This window comes from Micrasema longulum, unplaced genomic scaffold (genome assembly GCF_059751315.1).
Source record: "Micrasema longulum isolate JH-2025_06_02 unplaced genomic scaffold, ASM5975131v1 h1tg000749l, whole genome shotgun sequence".
NCBI lineage: Eukaryota > Metazoa > Arthropoda > Insecta > Trichoptera > Brachycentridae > Micrasema > Micrasema longulum.
The window spans coordinates 80,601-101,283 of record NW_028277943.1 but is presented as its reverse complement, the minus strand read 5'-3'; the positions used below and the strand labels follow the sequence as shown (position 1 = coordinate 101,283).

General features: G+C 30.9%; 1 protein-coding gene across 1 annotated transcript in view; it reads left to right on the top strand.

The window, feature by feature from the left end:
- The window catches only part of LOC148279153 (protein outspread-like), a 326,035-nt gene that overhangs the window by 269,417 nt on the left and 35,935 nt on the right, over positions 1-20,683 (top strand). The window lies entirely within an intron of this gene.

Sequence of the window (20,683 nt, the reverse complement as noted above, 5' to 3'; positions counted from 1 at the left end):
ATATTTGCCTTTGTAAATTTTAAATAAAATGAAAAAATAATATTGTATTTACTTATCACTACTCATCCACGGCGACAATGCCTGCATGCTGTCGCTGATTTTTTTGGATGTATTATTATTCAAGTTGAATATATCACTCGCATTGGCTCCAATAATATTATTATACAAGTAGAAAATTCTATGTATGCATGAATTTTTTGCTGCATTAGTGTTTACATCGGTGCAGTAAAATAATTTGGTGTGACGAGTACGTGTAAAAGGTGGAAATGAATTAAACTTAGTAAATTGGGGCAGTCAGTAATGTCATTTAAAAGCTTAAATAAAAACAATAACTTATTTTCCAAAGAGTTTATTTTAAAATGTACTCTCGCTTCATTATAATTTATGGATTTGAAATTATTTGTGAATGATTAATTATTTGTTTTGGACTTTTTCTATTTTATATTTGTGACTTTCATAGTATGGGGCCCAGATTAAAGTTGCATGTTCAAGCCGACTTCTAACAAATGCGTAAGACAAAAGTTTTAGGGTATTTATATCTTTAAATATTTTAGTGACAACACCTAACATTTTTAATGCATTACCCGTAATATGCCTGACATGTTCGATATAGTCGTGTTTACTATTTAAGAAAACACCGAGGTGCCGAGTTATTAAAAAAAAATTAATAAATTTGGTAACAAGGTGGTATTGATGATGAATGATATTAATGTTTCGAGTAAAGGTGATATGAAAGCATTTGGATATGTTAAAATATAATTTATTAGGAGCGCAATATAGAGAAAGGCAGGTGATTTTATCGGTTTAAATATTTTGGCGTCATCAGCATAGAGTAATATAGATGAGTGTTTGAGCTCTACAACAATATCATTATTATATAAAATAAAAATTAATGTACCGAGATGGGAACCTTGTTGGATACCCGATGGAGTTGGTCTAAAAGAAGATTGGTAACCTTTTACTGTGACCGAATTTACAGAATTTAATATTTACGTATTACATTTTTTTCATGTGTTAAAAAAACCGAAATATTACTAAATCCAAATTCTTCTACCCCTTTGAAAGCATGCAAAATGTTTTTTTTTTAATGTCTTAAAATATATATTAAAAAAAAAGGTTTTGGGTTTCATTCTTCACCAACCGTCAGGAACTCTGCACTAATAAATACATGACATTTCCCTTTTCTATAAAGCCTCTTCTAAAATTAATAAGTCGTCTAACGTGTTACTAATCAGAGTGCAAATCTTGCGTTTGCATGAATTAAAAATTTTAAAAAGACATATACCGGTGTGTTCACCCCGCTGGCGCTGAGATACTTCTTCCCTTCGATATAAAATGTTTATGTCAAATTCTTCACGACTATCCGCAGTCCTATCAAGATATTTCACTTGCATTAAATCTTTAAATAGGCTTTTCGAAAAGTAGGTTTAGCGTTTTTCTCACTTTCTCTAGATTTATGACCCTTGCAATGGGTAACGAATCGTTTGTGGTTTCGATATCATTTTTGTATTATACATTTTACAATGCTGTGGGTACCTACCAACCTACGTGCTTAGCGGCATTTAAATTTGTACAAATATTTGGCAATTATAAAAAAAAAAAAAATTATGTATATCTAGTCTCTGATTGAGAAAAATATTGATCTTTCTTGTGTTTTTTCAAATATGTTTAGAATACGTAAAGAACACGCTAGAACGCCTACCAGTTCATTAAACGGTTGATATATTGTACGTATTGAAGCTTTTTTTTTTAAAAAGGTGTTTTAAAAAAAAGCCTTGTGTCTAATCTCCGACTGGTATAAAGATAAAAATAATATTTTTCAAATTGAAAAATTAGTTTCAGGCATTGCTTTGTAGGTGAAATGTTTCAGCCGGATGATTCTCACCGATATTATAAAGTGAAATCCAGTATTTTGTCTACAAACATTTGGAAAAACTCAAAATATTGTGCCAGGCATATATATTCTCATTTCTGTTAACCCGCTGGTGCCGCAGGCATAAAGCGAAACTCCCGATAATTTAATTTCAAAACATATTGTTTCTTAGCAAATTATAATCCCTAACCAGTTTAGATCACGTAATTTATAAAACCATGGTTATAATGTCTCGTTTTAAATTATACATCGGACCTTTGTCTGCGCAGTTTAGGTACAGAGTTCAGGCTTTACTGGTTCCAATAGCATTCCTACACGAGAGAGCACAAATATAGGAAACGTCAGGCGTTAATCTTCACTAGGACTTTACTGTACTCTGCCCCGACCCAACTAGCGAGACAAGTGTTTATTCAGAATCTGTTGAGCGCGAAGCACAATAGAAGCAGGTTAAGCAGTGTGTAAACATGCGGACATGACTTCTAGCTGAAATTCATAGTAGCAGATAATCTATTTATTACTTCTTTAACTACTTTCGTCCACAAAATTCTCTACAGAACTCGTGTCAAAAGCATGTTACTAAGCCGTATTGTTTTGCCCCAGGACTCGACCGTTGTCAAAAACATTATCCTGAGACATCGCCACCGAAATAGACGGGTGTGCTATCTCGAAGCAATGATTACCCGCACTATCAACAGTTCTTATACTCCTTGGTTTAAAATTGATAACATTTGTCGTGAATTCGCTTGTAATAAACGCCGTCGTGTATTTATTTTTCGCCAGCGTTCTGTCCCGAGCGATCGAGGCTCTTCACGGCGCTGGGACATGACAATATTGTCATATTGTTGGCCAATGTATATAGCGTAATTTTCGTAAAAAATATCTCAAGGGCGCTGTCCAAAAAATATCCCAACACGACTTGCTGCTACAGAGCGCATAGATGGTTGGAGTTTGGCATGTATGCGCCATGTAAAATGGAATTACGTTTTATCCTAGCGGATACTATTTCACTTTTTGTAAAGATTTTTCCTTACTGAGTGACGGTATAATCGTTATTTAGTACGTTTAAGACTCGTATACGAACATTTTGGTCTTAGGAACTATATTCTCTTAGGAATTTTTTTTTTCTGAAATTCTTTAACTTTAAATTTAGCTATCTGTAGGGGATCAGGAAGGATATACTAAAGTGGACCAATCAGGAACTTCTCAGCATTTACTCATGTGGAGAGGAAACCACTCAAAACTCTTCAGGAAAAGCCGGCCTATTGACAGTAGTCAACAGGCCTTCCGTTCCACTAGAAGAGTATTCGGCATTTCTTTCCCTACTTTGGTTTATTTTACCAATTGCCTGTACTATTTCGACCATGTAGATAAGGTAGTGGTTGGCGTGTTTGCCTTGCTTAAGGTCCCGGGTTTAATTCCTGGGAAGGTCAACGTAAAAAAATATTTAAAAGGCTACACAGCAATGTTCCATGTTCCTGGACTGGCATCTGAAACATAAAACTGATCACCTTACCTTCATGTTACATATGATTGAAAATACACTTAAGATTTTCCATTGTATTTATGAAACGGTTTTAACAGCAAAAAAACAGTTTCATGAAACCGTTTAAAAAATAACCGCATAATTATTTTTGGGTGGCGCTCGGGTTTTTTTTGGTTTCTCGTTTTTTTACTTACGCGTTGTGAGATGTTTTATTTAATTTTTTATTTTTAAAATGACATTATTATTTTCGCGTGGCATTTTTTGTAACGGTTTATTTTATTCTCCTAAAACAGTTGTTTCCAATTGTTTGAAAATGTCAGTTTCTGCATCTTTTCTAATCGATATACGCTGCATTTAGTGTACCAAAGGGGTGCCATATACACCATCGGGTGCGGGCAGGGTATGATAATGATGAAAGTTTGTTTTGCTCTTTGCAATCCCACTTAAACTTGTGTCGCACGGATCGCGTGCCGTCGCTGAATAACGAATAACCGTCGATAAAACAATATTCTCTGTATGCCAACTGATTTTCCTATTAGCGTTTGTGATTTAATGTCCATGGCAGTGGATTTACGTCCTCTGCGAGACGTACCCAATAGCCATTGCACTGGACAGGTTATGCTTACAACCTAAAGGAATACTATTATAATTATTATAAACATCTGTATGTTTGCAAATAAATTATTCCGCTGTAAATTTGTAATTTTGTATGGACTATCATAATTCTACACGCTTAATGCAGCCTCTTGCAATTTATTTTAAATGATTTTAAACTATAAATAAGCGATCAGCAGCTTTTACTAGCATAGCGTATTTTTTACTTCATTATGATACTTATTTTAATAAACAGTTTTGCGAAACAAATATTATCGTAGTTACTGTATTATTCATATGAATGTTGCATTATAGAACACCTCACTAGGTACAACTCGTGTGAAAGCATTAATTTAAAATCTTTATTTTCAACTCCTAGTTATAACAGTTGGTATCTGAAAAATATATACGTACACACACATAAATGCATATATATGTATACCTATACACGGACCCTGATTCTTGATCTGTCATTGGCAGTTTGACTTATCTTCTAATGTTAAATCTCACTTATATCATTATTATTATACGAGTACGGAATTCGAAAGTAAGTTTCCTGCTTTACGATATATTTTGTTATTTTACGTTACATGTTTTATATTATTTGAATACAAGCCTTCAAAATGGAATGTCAAGTAGACGCAAGTGAGCATTATTGACATCTCCTTCTGTTCGCGTTCAATCGATGGAATAAAGGTGCCAAAGCTGCTTGCGGTATTTTCGCAGTATACGGTAAAAATACTATAAATTATTGATTAATTTGTTTTTTTTTGTGTCCTATTTTTTTGTCATTTGTAAAAAAACAGACACAACTTGTATTAATATCCAACATACATACATATTTAAATTTCATTCTGTGAACGCATAAAAAAAGACAACTTGTTACTAAAATCACCACTTGGCACTTGGGGGATTGTTTGCAAATTAAAATGTTCGATAATATTGAGTTTAAAAAATATCGAAATATGTTGGTTAATTACCTTGTACCTCGGTTCATTTAGGACCTCGTTTTTTCCTTACATACAATAATCTAATTACACGTATATTATGACCTTCAAATCTCTGTTACCGGATACCTTTGTGGCTTTATTCTCGGGTATTGATTTCGTCTTTCTTAGGATCATACAAGCAGTTCGCTATCGCCTCTGCAACTCCTGTTTTTAGTTCCAGACAAAAAATAAAGCATCTGCAACATATTGTTTCCCACGACATACAGGTGTAAGTAAGCGATACCGGGATAAAAACAATGTGAGATTTAAATGTACGAACAGCCTCTTATGTCACATGATACTTCTGAGTCACCAATTTTTTGTTTGATCGTGAAACCACAGTATAATTTTATTTTAAAAATATGAATATTCTCTTTTCATTTTATTATAAAATTTGTATGTTAACCCTTTCCTGCCCGAGGTATCAATAAACGTTGTTTTAAATGTGTTTTTTGTTATTTAAGTTTGGTTAGGATTTTAATCAGACGAAATGTATTTCAAATATTTTTGTTATTATTTTACCCTCAGATAGTAAGTGCATACTAAAAAAATAAACATTAAGCAACATAGCGACATTTATTCATACAATTGAACGTAGATATGCGGAAAAGCGACAGTCTATAAATTTGAAAAAATCCAATATTGGTGTTATCGGGTGCGGTAAGGTCAATTCTATTTATTTTATTTTATTAATTTATAAATAGATACATGTATAATCAGTTAGTGGAGTATCTTAAGGCTCGCATCTTGGTCCGGTGTTGTTTTTAATATTTATAAATGATGTAAATGATATATTTGATAATGTACATGCACCATATTTGCAGATGATATGAAAATATTCAAAGAGATAAAAAACGTTAACGATTGTAACATTTTGTTCCATAATTTGTCCAAATTAAACATCTGGTGCCAACAAGTTAAATCAAATTAGAATTACTGATTTTTCTACCGTGAGCAATCTGGGTGTTTTTTTAGATTCGAAATTATTATTTAAAGAGCACATTATTAAAATATCTTTCAAAGCTATAACATTATTAGGATTTGTACTTAGAACCGGATTTTTAAAAAATAATATAAAAACATTAAAATATCTTTACACTTCTCTAGTTAGGAGCCAACCAAAGATCACCTTATCAAATCACTTTATCAGATTCTATTTAGAGAATTCAGAATAAGTTTCTTAGATATATTAATTTTAAGATGGGTTTTTCTAGTAATCAAATAAATTATAACAAAATTCTAGACTCTCTAAAATTAACTAACTTGCAAGAACGAAGAACATCTTACGACTTTATATAAAATAATTAAACCAATGTTTGATACCCCTGATCTACTGAAGTTGATTTCATTCTATGTACCACCTAGGTTAAGCAGAATATCTACAATATTTTATTGTCAAAATTCTCGAACTGTAGCTCAATATAACTCACCTATTGTTAGATTACAGAATACCGGGAGTGAATATGCATCATATTTTGATATATTTAGTTTATCTCTGCCTACCTTAGAAAATAAAGTGACCAAAATATTTTTTTTTCAAAAAGAGCAAATCAGCTTCAGGAGATTGGGTTAAAATCGTTATTTTTTTTTTTTTTTTGCACCAAAACAGGCCAGGAGGCCCAATTACAGTGGTGAATTACATCACAGAACACCCAGGCTTGAGAAAAATTTCATATTATTTTTTGTGTTCTCACCGGGAATCGAACCTGGAACCTTCCGTGCGTGATTCAAGGGTCTTGAGTCTTGACCACTACACCCCGGAGGCCGCTAATGCCGCAAATGTTACAAAAAATAGTTTTTATGAGGCCCAGAGCTCTTTGTTGAGCTGGGATACAACATAATAGAAAGTGGAAGCATCCATATTATTAAAGAATACTACAAATAACAATTATAACATTAATAAAAAATTTAAAAAACATCTGGACAACGCACTTACTAGTATATAAATCTATGCCTCGCAGCAGTCTCCTGCAATGGTCTCTTCCCTTAGTCGAAATCTTAACTTGCACATATCTCCTGTTTACTTCACTGTTCTGCTGGAAACGGCCAGCGGTTCTATTCTGAACCGCTCTTGCGGCCGTAGAAAACACTTTTATCTCGTGGATTTATGAACAAAATACGCGAGATAAAAGTATTTTCTACGGTCGCGAGAGCGTTTGGAATATCACCCCAGGCCGCTTTTATAGAAGAGACTGTAATAAGTACCTTATAAAAATAGTGTTGATCACAAAAACGGCATTTCTCAAAAAAAATTTCTTCCAAAATATAGGCCAATGTACTCCTCTATTTCCTAAATGAGCATCATTGGGAACAGACATATTATTCTAATTTGATCACTGTTGAGATCTGATGTCGTGGGCAATGACATGCGCTTTTCCGCCTGAATTTTATAGGACATCCGTCCTTTGGCGATGGCTCAACGCGTCTCCAACACATATAAATTCAAATATAAAATTGACTCATAAATATCTTTATAATTATTACTCTTGAATTGATTAGTTGCGTCTGTCACTTATACTCGCACACAGGAATTTAAGCCTTATTTCCGTGATATCAACACTTATTTTCGCTCGTTAAAATTTAGCGAATTCCTATCCCAGTAATTTGATCCCCTTAAGGTAAAACTGTAATAACGGATAGTCAAATATTTTTTTATTGTTTTTTATTTTTGTATAACTGACCCTTTTATACTGTTATATTTTATATTGTAAAAGGCACTTGTGCCGTGTAATATATAAATATAGTTTGGTGTAGATATCTTGTAATATACAATCGTAGGATAACAATTTACAAGCGTGTTAAGGTCACAATTATGTTATATTTCTATTATTTCGTCTTGTTTTTAAACAGATGTAGGTAGGTTTCATGAATTTAAATTGGGTGTTTATGTTTATGTCTTTGCTATCGTAATAATTGATAAATATTTATTAATCGTGTGTACTTTATAGTATGAGTTAAAAACACGGTGACCTTTGTTAACGAAAGTTGTCTTAGAGAAGTCGTTAAGAACATTATTTTAGGTTTTTGTTATTACTGCACTGTATGAAAAAATATAAATACCTTTTTAATAAGGGAGTCCTCCTCATACGGGAAACTTGTTCTAAGGGAGACTATTATAACAGAAATGGAGAACGCTCTAGAAAAATAAATACGGAAGTCTATGAATTTACAGGGCTAATGACCTGTCATTGGCTGGTTAAATAGCCACTTTTCATGCTGTGTAACATGCCCTATTCCGCATGTTTGAACATCCATATTTCTTCTATTCTTCCATCTGTTAATTTTTGTGAAGTAAATAAACTGAAAACTTTACTGATACGAATGAGATTTATCAGACTGGATTGTTTCTCCTATTACTGGACATCGCCTGAAAATATTTTTCCCAAATCAATGAAGGTTCTTTTGTTCTTTTCCACATCCGCCTCCAGGAGACCCTATTACCAGTCAGCACTCTCGCCTCCTCCCACGTCAATCCCGCGTCTCTTAGTTCTGCTGAATAAAGCCCAAAGATTGTAAAAAAAATAAGAAGATCGTCAATGAAAGTTTCAGTTCTCCAACTTCGAAAAAATCAACTCAAGGAAGAATATAAAATTATCGTTTTCCAAACACAGGCAGAATGGTAAATGTAAAACAGTATGTAAAGTGGCCATTTAACCCCGCCAAAGACGGATCATATACTCTGTAAATGTCTATACTTCCATATTCTCTACAGCTTCATCCCTGCTGAAAAAAATGCATATTTCATAATCATTTTGTCCAAAAATACCCAAATATTTTGATTTTTAGACCATTATTTATTGTAGCAGTGCTGGAAAGTTATTATCAAGTCTTGGTAGGACGTAGGTTGAATCTCGGACCTCTAATCCTTGAATCTGTGTCACTACCGTGGAACCACAAAACGGTTCAAAATAAGATTTTTATTTTATTTATAAAATATTTATACAATATTTCACTTAAAAGGTTTTATTATTTAGTTTTTTCTTGTCCCAACTTGCCAATTAAACATCAAAATTATTAAATTACCAATAAGGTTTTTGAAATTTGTAAATAAATCACGCATTTATTTCCTTCATCATCCATCAAAAACAAAGCAATTAACCTTCCAAATTAACTTTCGATTATTCCGTCACTACTAAATAATTTTTATATCAAATCCGTGATAAGACAATCGAATCACGACATGAAAAAACATGAATTGTGTTTATTTGGAGATGAAATTGAAAACGTGATAAATCCTGGTGCCAGCGCTAATATTTATGTTTTTCTCTCATTCTTTCACGCGTATTTAGCACGAGACAAAAGATTCTAGAGTTGCGATGCCATAACATGCATTAGCATCGTGTATTGATAATGATTTTATAATAGCATTAACAACTACAGCAGTTACTAGCTAATTTTTAGTAAATGCGAAATGTCTCTCATTGTCTCCGAGTCAATTGATATGAATATAAATTATGTGGACGAAATAAAGTATCTCGGGGTCTACTTGGATAGATATTTAAATTTTAAAAAACATACTCAATATGTAACAAACAAAAAATTAAAAAAAAAAAAAAAATTATGGGAAGATTACGAAATGTAATAGATTTAAAAAGTAGTATTCTTATATGTAAAACAATAATATGTCCACACATAAATTACTGTTCTTCCATTCTTTTTTTATGTAATGAAGGAGAAATTCAAAATATACTAATTCTTCAAAATAAGGCAATGAGGATTATACTAAAAAAAATATATTTATTCTACTGTAGAAAGAATGCACAAAGAAATTGGCTTGCTCACAGTAAAGCAACAAATTAAATATAATGTGGCAATTTTTATACGTAAAATAATTAAGGAGATGAATAAAATAAAAACAATACTAAAATTTAACCAACAATGTCATACATATGAAACAAGGGGTAAAAAAAAGATAAGATTATCATTGAGGAAAAAAACAGAATCTCAAAACTCATTGTAAAAGGGATTGAAGCTGTACAATGAGTTACCTGAAGAAATAAAAGAAATAGAAAAAATTGAAATATTTAAAATTAATTTTAAAAAAAATGTAAATGAGAAATTTTGATAAAAAAATTGTAATATTATTAAAAGTTTATATTAGTTCTTAAAATGTAATGAACTAACTTAATAAAGCATAAATAAATAAATAAAATAAATAAATATATTTGTGAAAATTATATGTACGTGTACAAAAATATTGATGACATTGAAAGGAATAGGAGTTCCTATAGTAATAACATAATAAATAAAGATGAACTAGCTGCGCTTACTACTAGACTACAAAAAAATAGTAATTATTTTATCTCAAACTTCATACGCTTCTATAATGAAGCACTTATTGATATCGAGGTTTTATTAACAAAAAAAAATACCAATTTCGTCAAGCATATGCTATTTAGAAACAGCTATTATAGAACCGTAGAATATTTGCATGACAATGCAACTTTGCCAATAGATTTGTGGTTATGAGTTTGTTGATTTCAATTGTATTGTTGATTTAAATTTATTGGTTTATTGGTTTGTTGATTTGCATTTATTAATTGTTGAATTTGCGTTATACAATAATAAATGATTGACGTTAGCAAAAGATTCAATGAATCCTATGCCAAAGAAAAAATAAAAGTCTTACTGTTTCAAATGAAATAATATGGGAAAAAGAAGTACTGTTTTGTTTAAATAATTGTAAATTTTACTTGTTACGTTTATTATTATTATGCATATTTATTAGAATTCAGCATTAAATTACTCTATATATGTCTTATTTATAATATATATATATACAAGACAAAGTAATTCAGAATCGGTCATTTATCCTCCAATAATGGAAATTATAACCAGTCTTTATTATTACTATATATGAACAAGCTCTATCTGCCCACTAAAAACAGCATAAAAATGTGAATGTATATCAAATGAAAAAATATTTTATTCATTTGATTTGTATGTTATTTATTTGGAATATCAACAGTAATACAGCAAATATCCACTTTTCAAACGAAAAAACATCAAATAAAACCAATAATAGATATCCTCAAAAATAAATTATGCATAAACAATATAGATAAACAAATTATTTTTTATTTTTTTACTTTCATTAATACACTAAATTTCTTTGTCAATTTAAAAATCTTTGAAGCCTCCCTAGATTCTTTACCGTCCATATGCTCTTTAGCTGCAAGACGTGCTTTAATTAAGTTAGTATCTGTTATAATTAAAATTGATCTTAATTGGAGACGAGGAACTAGAATCTCAACCGTCCATGCGGTCTGTGGCTGCAAGATGTGCTGGGATATTTATTTACTGTACAGCGCCCTTGAGGTGATTTTCACAAAAATGGCGCTATATAAATTATCCCATTATATAATAAGTATATATAGGCATTTACAGGGCTTATGATCTGTTATGGACTGGTTTGAGTGGCCACTTTATACACTGTGTAACATTCGCCATGTAGCCTATGTTTGAGGATCCATATTTCTTCAATTCTTCTATCTGTTGATTTTAGTGAAGTTAAAGAGCTAAAACCTTTATTGTCGTGAAGAGATTTACCTGATTGAATTATTTTACATACAAGGGAACGCCTGAAAACAATTTTTATTTCAATTTGTTAATCTTATCTCGGGGGCAAAATCCAGTCTTTTGTCTACAAATATTTTAACGAACTCAAACTATTGAAAGAAGGTATAGAATTTGTGTGTGTGTGTAAGAGAGAGATGGAGGGTGAGGTTCTGTGTGTGTATGAGGGTATCTATTAGGGTGTGAAAGTGAGTGATATATTTACACACTATGATCAATTTACACCACTCTGCTTTTGATTGGTTGTAAGATAATGCCCTTGGCAATAAACCCACCAAAACGCTATTTTTAAAGAATTACGTATAAATATTTAAAATTTGTAAATAAATTACTCGACACAAGTGTTACTCAGTAATGAATTGATGTATTAAAACGAAAATCAAATCAAACAAGTGATAGTATTTTTTATGAATAAAATAGCATTCGTGTATTAAGCTAAAACGATTCGCATGCTAATGTTATTAAATAAAACATAAATTTTTGTCTGTTGGTCGGAGAATAATAATGTAATAATGAATCACGCGTCCGGACGCGCGAGACACCTAATCGAATCAGTTCACTGATTCAAGGCTGAGGTAACAAGTAGATATTATAATAAAGATACATAGTTATTTGCGGAATGGGTATACCTTCCTTTGATCTTGGCTGATTCGCCCATTGCCTTTCAATTATTGAAATTATGCCATCGTGCCCATAGCGATAGTGCGAATTGGAGCGGTCGCACGTCGCATTTATCGTAAAAAATGCATTATATTATAGAGATTAGTGCTGTAGTGTTGATGTCGCGTCGCGCGTCGTTGTGAACAAAAAAATACCACATGTTTGACCAAAAAACAGTCATGTAAACTGAATAATAACATGTGTATGCGTAGCATTTGCTGAGTTGTGTTAATTTCATTTGGACTGTAAGTGAAAAAAAACAACAGATTTTACATATAATTCATATAGACGATAAGGGTACATTAAAACGTAAATAGTAAAAAAAGTCAATAATCATTTTCCCCGGTCATGTAAGTTATCAATCAAGTGTACGCATTATAATAACCCAGACTTCAGAATACATGCATAAGGTACATTTTTGGTCTTAGAAAATATGACCACATTTCTGATTATCGTAGGCAACTGAAATGGCTCAAAATTAGACAGCGGAGAGACTATCACTCCCTCTCACTTCTGTTCAATGTACTTCATAGTCCTAACGCTCCTATATACCTGCGTGAAAAATTTCAACGCTTATCAGTTCATGGTTTACCTCTTCGTTCTCATTCTCAAGGCACTCTCTTAATACCCATACACAATTCCTCTTTCTTCTCTTACTCATATAGTGTCCATGCGGCTCGACTATGGAATCATCTCCCATCAACCATCAAAGATATTACTACATTATCTCTGTTTAAATCACGTCTGAAGAAACATCTCCTTTCTCTTCCTTAATCTCTCCTCCTTTCCTTTTTCCTCTTTCCTCTTTTTTCCCTTTTACCATTGAGTAATAGTTTTGATTTAAGGTAATTTATAAACAAATACGTTTATTTCTATTTTTACATATTTTTAACTTTTAAATCTTTTTTTTTTCTAATGAACATGTTCTGTAACTTGGATTATAAAAATAAAACTTTTATTTTATTGGTTGGTTGGAAGAAATTACCATTTGGCAATTAGCCCGCCAATGTACAAATAACATTATGTACAAAAAGTTAAATAAAAAAAAAAATAAAAAAATAATAATAATAATAATAATAATGAAGAAATGTTTAAAAAGTAATTTAGAAACTGCTAATAAAATATCTATTTATATAAAAAAAAAGAATTAAACAATGGATGGTGGAGCTGGGTAGAGGTAAAATGGATTGTCTCATTCGCCCAAACCAATATTGAATCAAATGCTCCACAAATGTATAGTTTATGTTATGTTTTTGTTATTTTATTGTGCGTTTTATAATATGAATCATATAGGTATACACAAATAAAATATATACATAAATACGTAGTATTTAAAACGCTTTGAACATTTCTTAATTATCTCTGTATATTAAGTCTTATTTGTATATTGTTAAGTGTCCTCGGCACGGGTAACCCCAGTGAGGTCACATAATTTTTATTATTAATCATTGTTTATAATGGAAAAAAATAATAAAAAAATATATGTTAATAAAGTGAATTAAAGTTAAAAATATACAATAATATACATAAAAATAAAATATATGTTTAATAAATAAGTACATTTGTAAATATATTTATTAAATAAGTAAAAAAACAACTTATGTAAAAATATTGAAGACGGTACAAAACCAAAACATGAATATTGAATATACATGTTTTATGACATAAGTACTCATATGTATAGGCGTTTTATCAACGCCTATAAGGAATCTTCGATTTTTAGTATGGGAGAGATGAAAAATATCTGCGTGACCGGAGAAAACGACATTGTAATAATGACATACTCTATTGAAAAAAACGTTTTTTTTTTATTTGTTCTGGGTATCGACAAATCGAATGTAGTTTGGAGACCTGTTGAGCACGATGTATTATAAAAGACTTGTAAGTATGGGGGAATCTATGACATTGTTCACAAGTTTAAATAGGAATAATTGATCTGCGATCACTCCTCTGTACTCCAGAGTTAGAATTGCATTTGAGCTACAATTAAATTATAATTTTATTAAATTATATACATTTTTTCTGTATCCTTTCTAGTTTATTGGGGATTCGATATAATAGAAGCATACTCCAACTGACTTCTCACATATGTGTTATAAAGCATTGTTAATGTCCAAATATTTTTGAAGTAGTTAGACATTCGCATAAAAAAAAACAAGCATTTTATAGGCATTCCTTATTAATAATTATATAATTGTAAATATCGAATACAAGCTTGGAATCTAAAACTATTCTCAAGTCTCTTATGACGTCTTTCTAGGTACAATTTGATTCGTTAGAGCATACTGGAAATTTAAAGTGTTATGTTTAGATAGATAGAAGGCAGTGCACAGATGATTGATACTAGTCAATAAATCATACTCGAAAAATATTTATCATAGCTATCGACAAACGCAATGATAATTTTTATATCTAATTTTTCCTCAAAATAATAAGCTGTAGAAACGGTATTTCTTTCTATTCCATAGAACAAAAGAGTTGCAAACTTATAGTTTGGTTTTTTGTTTAACAACAAACGTGTAGCGGACGATTTCGGTTTGCGCTTTCGATTCTTGACCTGAGTACCTATCGTGCATATAAGCGATTGAACGCAACTTGCCATTATATTTGACTATCCATAATAATGTTTTACGATAACTTTATTTACAGAAAAACAAACATTTATTCTTATAAATCATTGCCACCATTTGTATTTTTCTCCAAATATTAATAAAACGCGCCCAGCGTCAGCAGTGAGCCAAGAAACTAGCCGATTATTACAGCTTGTTTCTTCATTCAAATAAGTGTACTATATTTTGAAGATCATAAACCCAGTGGCGGTTTTTTTCTCCTCGAGCATGCTTGCAGATTACGCAAATTATTTTAAGATTCTCGATTTGGAAAACAGTATTTCGAACATTGCTTCTTAAGGGCTATTTTTCTTTGAGATGATACAGTTGACATATGCCCATAATTACTCTCATGCGTCATATCGCAGGACATGTGGCGCTCGACGCGGCTATTTTTGGCATCGTTTATTTCTAAATTTGATTCGGGTTGTGGTCCCGTGGCTAGTGTCTTGGACTCACGGATCAAATGTCTGCGGTTCGAATCCTACTCTACCCCAACTTGATTCCCATTTTCTAATAGCGAGTTATTTACAACTCGTTGAAAATGGCCCACAAAATTAAATGTTTGGGTAAATTATAAGAATGCAAATATTTTTATTTTTTTTAAATAACAAATCGGCCAGTTAACATTTCAATATTTATGGGAATATTTAATACCCACTGAATTCTCTTAACTATTTAAAAAAAAAAATACATAAGTTATGTGTTAAAGTAATGCTACATAATAATATAATTTATCACAAAGTTACGTCGTTTGAGTTGATTTCATAAGTGAGGGTTGTTGTATCACATAGAACCACAGAAAAATAGCGATTTATAGTATATATTACAAATATTATATTATGTAGGTACATTTTTTTTATGGCTTACCTATAAATAAAATCACCGTTCACACTGGTACCTACGGCCCATTGTTTGGCTGTAAACTATAGCTAACCTCGTGATTGATAATCCTAGAATAAATTTTGTCCGTCCTGGCGGCTTTACAGCTGTGACGCCTTTTTACTCTGTAAATATGTTTTCTCTATGAATCCATTAAAACGGGTACACGAGAAGACAAAGTAAAGATATGTTTTTGTTTCGAATCACCTCAATAACGCGTGAACAATATTATTTATTGCCAATTACTTTTTTTTAAACTATGCAATATGTTTTACTCAGTACTTTTAAGATGGCAAATTTAAAAAATATATCTTTCTTATTTCGCCACCACATAAAATAGAATATTATAATCTTTTGTCAAGAATGAGCGTATCCCCCCTTTTTTGGGGTGGGTATTTAGTTCATTTTTCCTTTGTATTTTTCTTTTTTGTGTTCTTTGTCATGTATTGTTTTTCCAAAAAAATCATCCTCACTTTTAAATACATTTTAATTAACTGTCCAGACGGGTTAAAAATACAGTTCTGTGTTTGAAATAAAAGAAAAATCCTGAACGAGTGTTTTCGACTCGATGGCTGCTCTCGCGTAAAAATACTAAATAAGGAAATCAAGTGGAGATAAGTCCGCCTCCTTGTGTTGTGGTTAATGAGTTCGCCCACCATTCTTGAGGTCCTGGGTTCAATTTCTAGCAGGGTATACGTGAAATATTTATTTTTAGGATTGTTTAAATTGGAATATTTCATTATTCTAGCGCATTACTGATCACCTTCCCGTATGTAACAGATGATGGAAATACTCCATTAACCACTTATTTATTTTCTGATAATAAATCAACGATTGGTCTTATCGCGATTATTTGTACAGTTTTTTTGTCTTTAGTCCATCCCATAAATTAATTTAATCCCTCTTCGTTTTAACAGTGACAAGAAATGTTTTTTATGTGAATTTTATTATTTTTTTCTGTGCCGTCTTTTTTATACGCTTTGTGTAGAAACGTTAAAAGCTTTTTCCAATTTTGTACTAAGAAATAATGGCTTGCAAAATTTATTTCAATGTAAAAGTTACATTTTATCGTTGGCGTTGATGGGATTGCTTTGACTGTCTTTATATTTATTGACCTTATGTCATTTTAACATGGTATACCCCCAACGCGTTGACTCGGGAAAATTTATGATGCAAATATATTCATAAGGATCAGGAATATAGTTCCGTGTGTAGAATAGACTCAGAATCCTGGACGAGTGCTTTTGATTCGATGGCTGCTCTCAGGTAAATATCCTGAAGTAGAAGAGTCCGTCTCGTGGTGTTGTGCTTGGCACACTAGCCTGCCGTGCTTAATTTGGTGTGAAATATTTGTTTTTGAAAATGGTTTCACAATAAAGTATTTCATTGTTCTTGAGTTAGTAACTTCACTTGTATTCGTTATAAAATAAATGATTCATTTCACAATTATTTTTTTTTAGAGAAGATAATTCTGGTTGTAATATTCGATTTCTAGCAATATTTTATTTTCGCTCTTATATTACCTTCATACCTTTCCTTATACTTACTTGCCCTACCTTTTTTATTTTTTTATTATTGCGAGTTTAAAAAAAACATTCGCTTTAAAATAGCAAAATCGTATGATATCCTCATTTTGCGTGCGTTTTATCAGACTACAGCCTTAACGCTTTCATCTTCTAACAGAGATCTTCAGACTTGTCAATAAATAACATTAATCTAACACAAAACATACATTTTTTGTTAATGTTTTTAGAGTATGTTACATTAGTATTTATAAACTAGAAATAATAAATATAAATAAATATTATGACATGTTTTTATACTTTAAAACCACTTTTAATTACTTATATTGTATATGTATATAAAATCAATATATTGCTGCTCTTACTATAATGTGTCATTAATTTTGAAAATGTTTTTTAATTGACTTAAATTTATTGTCTTATTTAAAGATTCTTTAAAGATTCTTATCATCGTTTCTTTGAATCCCTTAAAATATGTATGTGTATATTTATGTTTTTCCTTCTTAAAAATGTTATTTTTATTTTATTTTATTTTTACATCTGAGCATTTTTTTCATTCTTTATTTAAATAATTTTTTTACTTTAATTTTAATTTTTAAACAACTTCTATTTATGTTTTTTTCCTTCTCTTTTTTGTACTTTAATTAATAACCTTAAATATAACTACTTTATATTATTGAACCTTCACTAGTCCATTAGAGTTAAGTCTAACTGTGTAAAATATAAACTATGTACCTGTACTGTATGTTTCCTAAATAAAAGAAAATAAAAATAAAATAAATAAATAAAAATAAATAAGCCCGAATCGGAGGTGATTTCAAAAGCTACTACTTTTACCATTTGCGACAGGGTTTAGTGCGAGTATGTAAACGAAGAAATAAACCGCCATCAAACAAGCATAATATTATAATGATCCTTAGGGCTTAACACTGATACACTATAAATAATTGATGACATTTTTTCAGATTAATAAATTTATTTTACATTAACGACACGAATTGTCTTAAACATTACGTATTTAAACAAAGTAATATAAATTTGCGAAACTAAAACAGTGGGAAGTACACATAATTTAATATTTAAAAAGCAAATAACGTTTTCGAACATAGAACCAAGTCCAACAATTATATTGCGATTTGAAGAATGTAGTCGGACTCAAATTATAATTAGTAAATCCAGAACAAAATATATCCGCCTGATTCATATGCTCATACCGTATCTCTGTGGAGTTTAGGGATAGGCGATTATATGTACTTAATATATTATATTCCTTCGTCTATGTAATATGTTAATTTTGTGGTGCAGGTAGTGGTTAGCACATTTGATTTCGACTCGAAACAATAGAGAAACATAACTTTTTAAAACATTTTTTAAAGTAATAAAGGTCTATGAAATACTTTCCAGTAAAAAAATTGCTAATAGTAGCACAAAAAATATTTTTGAATTATTAACTTTGAATTCCCGCAAAAACCGTCATTCCATTGGCCACGCCCCTAATACGTCACGATTCTTTTTATTTCCTGGCCATTGAAATTAGTTCAGAACATTATCACGAATCTTGACGTCACAACAACCAAGGCCAAACACGTCGCGTTTTTCTATCAACGTATTTTTATTAAATTTCTTTTATACATTTATGAATGAAAACATTTCTTCACAATATCCATATTGATTTTGAAAATACAATTCATTATTCTGAATCCATTTCAAATATTTTTATAGGTATTCGTAGTATGTTTGTGATATTTCCCTATTCCAACATAAAATTCAATATTCGAAAGGTTTTTTTTTTATACAATGCGATCATCGTACCTGTTACAGTATCACAGTAAAAAATCACGCCATATGTTTTTTTACCGTAGCATTAAAGTCGCGTTAGAAAAAATACACGCGTGCGTGCACTGTATGCGAATTCTAATACGTAACGGATGCGTTTCGCACGACAGGTGACGTGTGACCGGTGTGACGTACAGTAGCCGCTAGCTGCCGGCACTGGGCTGTCAGCAGTCCGTTGGCCGGTCGGCTGTAGTGGCTGTCGGCATGGTAGTGCGGAAGAGTTACCGAGGAATGCGCGTTTCTCGGAGTGTGTCCTGCGCTTGTCCATACGTTATGTATTGTGTTTACAATCAGTGCATCACCGGTAAACACGCAAATCTTGTAACGCCTTTAAAACGATAGCAAACATAGAGTTTTTAAACTGTTTTATTTATTATTGTAATATTAAGTACAAAAACACCTTTCCAATTAATTAACATAATTAATTTATTCATGCCATTTACATCTATTGATAAACTTGATATGGCATTTTATGCTGTACCCGTGTTAAGCCACAATAATTTTCATAGAAGACGGTTCAAAGAACCTTTTACAAAAATTAATAATTTACAGAAATAATCACAGCAGTGCACAATAAACATGTATCACATAGTATAAAATAATAGAATAATTAAAACTAAAAAAAATAGTATAGATATAATACAAAAAACAAAAAGTTAAAAAGAAACATAACATCTCTAAATAAAATATAACAATAACCATGAGAAAATCTTATGTCCTAAATGTAAATATAACACAGTAAAGTTGAGAATAAGTTGATAATAATAATTAAAAAAAATAATACAACAATAGTATTTTTTAAAATCTAAGTTTTTTAAACAATAATTTTAAAAAAAAGCTTAAATTAACTAAATAATACCTTTATTTAGTGAAATTATTAGCATCAGTTGGTTGAGAGAAATTGCCATTGGGCAATAAATCCACCAATGTACAATTTAAATTATGTCTAACATGTTGAATAAAGAAATAAAAAATCACGTATTCCAGGAAACAGAGTAAATTATTAATTAAAATTATGAAAATCCATTATTTTTCTAATAATAATTTGTATATTAAATTAGAAATAGTAAATTAGAAAAAATACTCCCATATTAAACAATAACATGTGAAGAAAAACAGTCCAAAAAAGTATACCTATTTAATGTTTAAAAAATATTTAAAAAACAAATACAATACAGAGATCTAGATAACAGAATTGCCAAGAAAAAAAGCGATAAGAAGAAGAACTGCGGTTAAATATTTGATTGACGTATTTATTAAAAAATCATAAAGTCAGTGGTTCAAATATTAGTTTTGAGAATTCCTAGTTCCCATATCCTTAATGTTTTCATAATTATTTTGTTATGACATTAGCATAAACACATAGTGTTCTTTTGGTGTACTTATTTAAAATATTCGTCCTAATTTTGATTTAAAATACATCATAATTATCATATGCGCACACTGCATTTGTACTCTAATTGCAGAGTATCTGAATAATATTTACTATGTCCAAGGTAAGGTGATCACTCTTATGCTTCAAGTGCCAGTCCAGGAACAGTGAAATATTGCATTGAGGGATCCTAAAGCCCATAAATCCAACTGCAGCTGTTGTAGAATCCTGAGGAACACTATCAGCTCCGCGTAGAAGAAAGTAAAATAAATTATTCCCAAGGATT